Source organism: Triticum urartu, chromosome 6, assembly GCF_003073215.2.
Source record: "Triticum urartu cultivar G1812 chromosome 6, Tu2.1, whole genome shotgun sequence".
Classification (NCBI taxonomy): Eukaryota; Viridiplantae; Streptophyta; class Magnoliopsida; order Poales; family Poaceae; genus Triticum; species Triticum urartu.
The window spans coordinates 556173216-556182160 of NC_053027.1; the positions used below are offsets into that span (position 1 = coordinate 556173216).

An 8945-nucleotide genomic window follows, 5' to 3' on the forward strand; every position below is an offset into this window, starting at 1 on the left:
ACCTCAACTCTAACCTTTCAGCCACAGCTAGCAGCTACAGCCGCTCCTTCCAGCCGGAGCCGTTCCAGCTGTAGCCGGAGAACTTGCAGCCCAAGCAAACACACCCTAAAGCTGGGTCACCTGTCTCACCGCTGGCTCACTGTCGTTCCTCACCCGTGAGACGCTAGGTGTTGAAACGAAAGAAGAGGGGTGAGAGTGCACAGCATGCAAAAGTGAGTAGAGGGAGCTATCGGATGCAAAGCCTTTTTGATAGCTTTTTAAGAGGTATTTTCACAACCGGGTCGACATGTCAACTCCTGCGCTTAACGAGGTACCAAACTACTAATGGTTTCCTTGGTTACAGTGAGTCGCACAAATCTTGATGCGCCATTTTCTGAATGAATTGTATAGATAAAGGGGCGCCTAGGCACCCGTGATCTAAAAATCCACTCTGATGTTAGAAATGAAATTATGTCTATTTGCTTGTACGTATCCGATATATCTTGTTCACTCCTGGTCCGGACCCACTACGAATTCGTAAATCGACATAATCCACATCCAGTCATTATTCGCTCCGCTTTGAATTTGGCAAATAAAAATGTTAAATGGTATTGAAAAATCATGATCTTATCCGACCATATCTATTTACATTCTTATATATAAGAAAAGTGTTAATGTCTTGTATCAAAAGAAATATTCATATATTTTAAAAACCGGAAATGTGGCTCCATGTGGTAGCTACATGTGGCTCCAATTTTTATCTCAAACTTATTTTGGACCATGAAAAATAACTCTATAACGAAAATATCGTGACTTTGGACCAGCCAGGCAAGCAAAAAAGCAATTGTGCCAAGAAGGCAAGCAAAAAGACTAAGAGAAGTGAGAAAGGACCATTTCTACACAACGCAAAGACACTTGTGTCAAAAAGGTAATGGAAAACAACGAGAAGTAAGAAAAAAGTCATTTATATACAACAAAAATGCACACCAACAGTTCCTTTACCATCTGCACATTGCTTCTCTCCAACAGACAACAAACATCACCGATGTCTACTCAACAAGCCTTAGTTTGCTCCAGGCTCACACCTCTATTTCAGCATCGGTGAAGATGTGCATACTGCAAGAACCGGGCTGCGCAGGCAGGAGCAGCCTCTTGTTTCCGTTGCCCAGCATCGTCATGACGTCGTGCATGGTAGGCCTGTCCTCCGCGACATCTTGGATGCACAAGAGCGCGATCTGGATGCACCTCATAACGTCCATTTCAGGGTACTCCTCGCCTAGCGAATCATCCACAAGCTCGTCGCACCTCTGCTCTCTCCACAGTTGCCATGCCTATTATGCAAACAGAGTATGCGTTAAAACTAGTGACCTTCTTCATAGTCGCCAGGTCTATTAGCCAAACATATTAGTTGTGCGTTCAAGAAGTATGTCTTGCAATCATATGTACAGGTCATTTTTTTTGAAAAAAGTTCAAAGAGATGAGTAGTTCTTTTTCGTGACAAAAGGAGGTGATAGTTAACTAGGTATAGGGATTATATATTAGAGATTGAACCAGATCGCACATAATAATTGCTGGCTTTGTAGAGGGACATCTGAAGCAATATAATGTGTGGATTCTTTGTTTTTGAAATGTTTTATTTTACTCACATATTTCCTGAGTTCGTATGATCTTCCAGATAATTGGTAGGAACCGATGGCCCTCTTCCCACTTATGATCTCGAGAACTAGGATGCCGAAGCTGAAAACATCTGACCTTGTTGAGTACACACTCTGGGAGCAGTATTCCGGTGCGATGTATCCACTGTAATAAAGCAATATATGCCAGCAAGGTTATTATAAATGATCATGGTTCACAGCAAAAGAAATATCATGGAAAGACGATAGGCGTGACATGCGCTCATTTGGTCAAATCAGTTCCATTGCTGTTTGAACTTTTTCTCTTTTGTATTTGACAACCCCATCAGTATTCTTATCATTGCAGATTTGCAAGAAGATCACGGAAGGGGGGAGAAGTTGTAGATTTAGTTGACTTAAGTATGACAATGCCTTGAATAAGTCAACACTAATACAAGTCATAGGTGTGCAGAGTCATGAGTCAACCTATTAGTTTGTGTAATAAGTTTTGAATGCATATACACAAATAATATTATGTTTCCATCTCCATGACCTATACAGTGCGACAGTATATATCTATGTATTGCATACGCTCAAAAATATTAACACCATCTCCTTTAAATATACGTCATGTAATTTTGATGAATCATTTGAACTCAAGTTATTCTCAACTTACAAGGTACTTAGCTAGCTAAATAAATATTCCCTTAATTATCTTCAGTAAGATTCACTTACTAACAAAATATAAGTCTGACCTAACATGTGAAGCTCATAAAAATGAAAACCTTACAATGTTCACATAGCTGTCGTTGTATTTGATTCCGTCACATTGGAGAGGCATATCCTTGCGATCCCAAAGTCAGAAATTTTTGGATTCATTTCATGATCTAATAGGATGTTGCTTGGTTTCAAGTCTCTGTGGACTATGCACTCATGCGCGTAGTCATGCATGTAGAGAAGGCCTTCTGTTATTCCTTCAATTATGTGGCGACGCACGGGCCAGCTCTGCTTTGCTCCTGCCCCTAGTGAATTACAATTTTAAATGTGAACACAGAGATACAGTTTTTTTCACTAGAATAAAGAAATAGAATATATTTCTGCCTTTTGTTATTTTTGCGTGAAAGTAGAATGGCGTTATCTTTTGTTTTTCCCAGGGAAAAGTGAACGTACCAAAAATGAACTCTTCCAAGCTACCACTTGGCAAAAATTCATATACAAGTATCCTCTCCTTGCCTTTGATGCAGCATCCAAGAAGCCTGACCAGATTCTTGTGCTGGAGGCTGGCTATGAGTTTGATTTCGTTCATGAACTCACGGAATCCTTGAACTGAATTCGGAGAAAGTCGTTTGACCGCTATGTCCTGATCCTGAGTCAACCGACCCTAGTGAAGTGTACATGTATTTTTACATGAGAGATCAATAGATGACTAATGCTATCTTGAGAGGCAAATTTTAACATGCTCCCTCTTACCCTTTTTTTGACATGTGAGGGAAGAAGATAAGAGTTAATTAGACCACTACTAATGAGATCAACGGCTCAGATCTATTACATGTGAAAAGAGGGGGTAAGAGGGAGCATGCTAAAACTGCTCATCTTGAGAATATGGTAAATGTAAGAATTATGCATGGCAATCAATATGCTTGTTCACGATGCTATATTCAGACGATTTCTATTTAAAAAAGTGTCCTTTCATGTGCATGTGTCATTGATTCTTTGAAGGGACAAAATAAATCTCTATTAGATATAAGAAATGAAGTCACATATGATTTTTTTTAAATCTTTGAATTAATTAAAAAATAAACAAGCGCAAATAGAATTGAAATTTAAGATTACAAAAACTAAAAAGAGTGTTATTTTGTCTCAGTAAGGCTAACATTCACAAATGTTGATTCAAGTAAATGCCATTACCTTGTAAACATGACCAAATCCACCTTCTCCAAGTTTATTCTCTTTTGAAAAGTTATCAGTAGCACTTCTTATCTTCGAATATCTGAATAGTGAAAACCTCGAGTCGCTTTCACTTACAATTTCCTTTTCAAGGATGACTAGATCCCTATGCAATAATAAGTCTACCCAAGAATGGGCAGGTAAGTTACATATTCATGTGAAAGAAAGTGAAGAATAAGTCGATGCAAAATAACACAACAACAATATACCTCTGACTTTCTTCACAATACATGGCCTTAGGAGCAATCCTAAGATGAGCAAAACTAGAAGAGGAACTCCAAATATGACAATCTTAAGCACCCCGCTCATTCCATCTTGCATAAATGTATGGAAAAGAGAGAGAAAAGTCAATATGAAAAAAGACGGCAAATAAGTAGTACTCCCTTTGTCCCATATTAATTGTCGCTCCAACAGATGCATTTAGCACTGAAATATATTTAGATATATCTGTTTAAACGACAATTAACATGGGATGAAGGGAGTACATTTTAGGGACTTTGGAACAACATTTGTTTCCCTTTTGCTTGGATTAGAAAATTATGTTCAACTGTGCGTATGGTTTTCTCCAGATTTATCTGCATATCTATAAACTTCATATTTCAAGGTACCAATGTATTATCTTCGTATCTAGACAAATATAAGACAAGTAATTCTGGACCAAGGGAGTATAAGTGTTCCTTCAAAATTAATAATGCAAATGCAAATTGTAAGCAGTGAAGCAGCACGTACTTTTCGGCATGTCGATCTTGATAGTGTCGTTTGTCTCCTCGAAGAAGAGTTCCTTCTCGTATCGCAGATTACACCGAACTCCAATGAGCCTGCCCCCGATGAGGAATGAAGAGGGCTGGCCCTGGCTGCTGTCGTTGCTGAACAGCTTCCTCATCTGCCCGATGATGCCGTCAAGGCAGCTCTTGCACTGTGGCCCTGTGAGGTCCAACTTGCACTGCACCATACCATACACCGTGCTCACGCCCTGCTCGCCGAACCCTGCCTCGCCGGTCGCATACAGCAGGATGGTCGACCTGGGGCTGCCGGAGGTGGCCAGGCCGGCCATGCTGTTCATCAGCTTCACTACCCTCTCCAGCAACATCTCCGCCGCCTCAGTGCCGTTGCTGACGCTCGAGAGGGACTGCTCGTCGTCAGTGAAGCGGAGCATGTACCTGCGTTTTAATTTTCGGTTTGTGTTTTTTTTCGTCCTTGGCCGAAATGGCCGAATTTCGGGAATTTTAAATTTTTCAGCAAAATCTCGGACGAAATTTCAAAATCAAAATTTGAAAATTTGGCCAAAATTTGTCCGAAATTCGGCCAAAATTCAAACAAGATTTGAAATAAAACAGAGCATAAATATAGCAGCACAACGACCATCAGGATTGATCATATAAACTTCAGCAAATAAGCTTTAGGGATTAATAAAACTGCATCTGTCCAACTTAACAGGCACACATTAGTTATAAAGTGGCCTCCATCATAACCCTTAACAGTCCAACATCAGTTCAAGCATCACAGCATAGTTCAGAGTTTAAATAGTCCGGTACAGCCAACAGACTTAAAGGATTACACATAGAAACAACAGCTCAAAAGACAACCATCAAAGCATGACATTGAAACAGCAGCTCCAAGCTTGCCTACATCCAAAAGCTTCTTGATATCCTTGGTTATTCTTCAAATGCCATTTCTGGTTTAGAGAAAACAGAGGAAGGGTCAGGATGGAGGTAGTTCTGCATCGGAATTATCTTCTGCCACTTTGTGCATAAAAAATAAAATGGACTAACAGGACAAGAAGTGGCTAGTAGAACAATAGTCAAATGTTATGCATGCTCATGAATCAAATAACAAATCTACTACAGCAATATAGTTTTTTATTCACCAAAAAGCTTCAGGAGCAAAGGTTAAATTCCTACATATACTAGAATGATGAATTCTAGTTCATAGTTTGTACTCCAGCACAACAAAACTCTTAAGGATACAAAGAAAGCGACATAGACACAAACAGCCCATTGTTGGCTTGGACTAGCCATTTGTCAATTGTCATACAGAAGGAAAATCCACGGTGAAAAATGTGAATCAAAAATCATGCATAAGCTCAAACATATTACAAGATAAATACAGTGGTTAATATACCTACAAAACAGCAGCTCCAAGCTTGCATACATCCAAAAGCTTCTTGATATCCTTAGTTCTTCATGTGGCATTTCTGGTTTAGAGAAAACAAAGAAAGGATCAGGATGGATGTAGTTCAACACCAGAATTTTCTTCTTCCACTTTGTGCATAATGAAATAAAATGGACTAACAGGGAAGTGTCTAGTGCAACAATAGTCAAGTGGTAACAATTCAGGATAATATGAATACATGGCTTAACATGATAACAAGGCTAGGCATGGATAGAAAGCTAACACATCTAAGTAACTAGCAGCTCCAAGTAACTCAAATTTTCTAAGCAATTATCATGAATCATAAAACACTAAAAAGAAGAGACTTATCAGCAGATTCTAAGCAACAGGGTATGGGCTGTTGACGTCCTTGCTCCTTGGTCTTCTTCTTGACAAGCCGTACAGATCTACGGGTCTCCAAATTGCCATCTCTTGGTGGTGCGTCCTTTTCCACTTGAATTTGTGTCTCTTTTTCTTTAGGTTGCACCCCCACCTTTGTGCTTTAGGCTGCAGTACACACAATCAAAACCACCATAATACGGCCATGCATAGTTCCAAGGATCATATAAGTTATTGTCTTTAATTTCTGCATTGCAAAGTAACAAACAACATCACTTTAAATGAACCTAGCAAATCAAGATCATATGGTTCCATTTGCATCGTGTGAACAAGCATAGCATAGTAATACCTTTGCAAGATCTTTGGGAACCACTTGCATTTGCATCGTGATTGCCACTGCCACTCCTATTTGCAGTTCCAGGACCTGAAAATCACATGCCAAAAGAACAACGGTCAGTTATGAAGAGTATGAAAATCACATGCTTACTTTGGTGTCCTCATATGAATTATAAACAAAAACAGTACAGCTTAATGCTCTAGTCTAGATACTAAGGAATAAGTAATTTATATACAACCTGATGCTCTAGTTTGCCAAAAAGACAAGTCAAAAACTATAATCTATTATTGAGAAAGATACTGCAAAGCTTAGTTCTAGAACCATCACTTAATGGTACCGCTGAACATTGAAATTAACCATCGGTCAACATCTAAATAATACACAAGTAACACAACTGATTTTTTATTGGACGTTCTGTAGATCTAAATAAATGATCAATTCAAACATGAGATGCTTCTGCAAACATACAAGCCAGTGGTTGGACGTGATAAAAAAACTTTAATATTGCACACAAGCATCATCTCAACAGCTCAAAAACAAGCACACAGCCCAGATCTATGGAACGATTATATATTTTAGGATGTTCAGAATAACATTTGGAACCCACTTTTTTGTTGGACTAAAATAGATATTACCAGATCGTGAGCATCCTTAGTGACTACCAGATGCATGTATGTTTCAGATTATATACCAAACCAAAACATTGTGAGACTCCTTGGTGACTACCAGATGCGTATATTTCAGATTAATAATCTCAATGCTATACGTTCAACTCATCAAGACTCACTTTTTCCCCGCGTATGATGTATGCATTTGCCAAGCCATTTAACAAGGACCTCTCCTAAATCTAAAGCAGCACAAGTAGACACAGATTATAACCAAGAAACAAAGTAACATCGATCTGAAATTGCTGAAGAACTGAAACTGCATACACGTACTTGGACAAGACAAATTGCTGAAGACTGAAACTGCATACACGTACTGAAACTGCATCAAGAACATCTGTACCTTCCCGATCAAGTGGCCGCCCTCCATGCTGCTGCTGCTGCCCCGTGCTACTGCCTCCGTTGAACTGGTCGGCTCGCGCACCATCATCTCCGATGCCGCAGCCGCCGAGCACCATGCTGCAGTCTTGGAGAAGCAAAGGACAGGAAGTGGATGGTGTGGAGGTGAGGAATATGGAGGAGGGCCGGAGAAGTGAGCGCCTTGGCCGGAGCTGTGGAGGACGGCGAGGAGATTGGGTGGAAGCGCTCGCGTAGCGGCGGCACCGCACACAGGAGGAGGGACAGAAAACGAGTGATTCTAGGGTTAGGCTGTTGTGTTCGTGGTTTTGTCTCAGCGCAAGCCTAACCGGAAGGCTCTCGAAGCTGGGCCGGGCCAAAAAAATCAAACTGGGCCAAATTATTCGGCCGATAGGCCCATATATCGGCCCCTAGCGAGACGGCCGAAATTCGGCCGAAATACGTTTTTTTCGGCCGAAAATCAAAACGCAGGCATGTACTGGTCGTAGTAGACGACGGCGTTCCGGGTCCGGCAGAGCCCGTCCACGTCATGGAAGGCGGCTGTGAGGCCGTCGGTGCACTTGGCGCCGGTGTAGTCGCCGCGGCAGAGCACTTCGCCGTAGACCTTGTCGGGCGCCTCCTCGGAGCTGCCCTTGGCGAAGCCTGACGCACCGGCACGGGTGGCGAGGGCCACTCCGAGATTCCGCTGGTTGTACCCGTAGCTGCTGCTTGCCGTGTACGTGCCGGCGGTCGGGTTGCAAATTGGATTCAGCGGGCTCACCGTGGAGGTAGCGTCAACCCTCGCCGTCGGCGGCCACAAGGCGAGGAGGAGGAAGAGGGGGAGGAGGCACGTTGGCATGGTGATGACTGGTGAGGTACGTACGTTCGAGAGCGTTCAACTGGTAGGCTTGGAGCCTTTGAGTGGAAGTGGGAGCTTGAGGCTGTCTAATATACCGTGACGGCGGAGATAAGTCATTGATACTTCAGGATCTCTTCTCTCCCTCCCCGTACCCCCCCCCCCCGACCGGGGCGGCCCTCCCTCCCCTCGCCGCCTAGCCCCCACCTCCCACCCCTCCTCCCGCCGCTGCCGCAGGCTGGCATGGCCGGGCGTTGCCCGCGTGGCGCCGTGGCGAGGCGGGCGGTGGCGGCCCTCTTCCTCTCCCCCTCGCGGTTCCCCAGCTCGGGCGGCGGTTTCCGGCGACGGTGCGCCTCGGCGGGCGGTGCTCCAGTGTAGATCGGGCGCAGATACGGCGGCGCCGCGGCCCTTTGGCGATGGGGGTTGGCCGGCAGAGCCCTGCAGGCCCAGATCTAGGCCCTTTTGGGCCCGATCTGGGTCAGGGCAGGTTGGTCTGGCCTCCGGCTGGGCTGGCGGGATGCGGTTGTTGGGGTCGGCGGCTCTGCGCTGCGTCGGGTGCAGCGCGGCAGCAGGAGCTTAACGGGCCTGATCTGGGCCCGGCTGGGCAGGGGGTCCGGCGTGCTCTCGCACCTGCGGCCGGTCTGCTACGGCTTGTGCCAATGGAGGTTGTCCCCTCCCACGTGGCTGTGGTGTTCCCGGTCCCTATCGGCGGTGGTCTCGTT

The 8945-nt window shown here is 43.7% G+C and overlaps 1 pseudogene; it reads right to left on the bottom strand.

Moving 5' to 3' along the window:
* Positions 1-1058: 1058 nt before the first annotated feature.
* Positions 1059-8226, bottom strand: LOC125512953 (annotated as a pseudogene).
* Between the last annotated feature and the right edge of the window lie 719 nt (positions 8227-8945).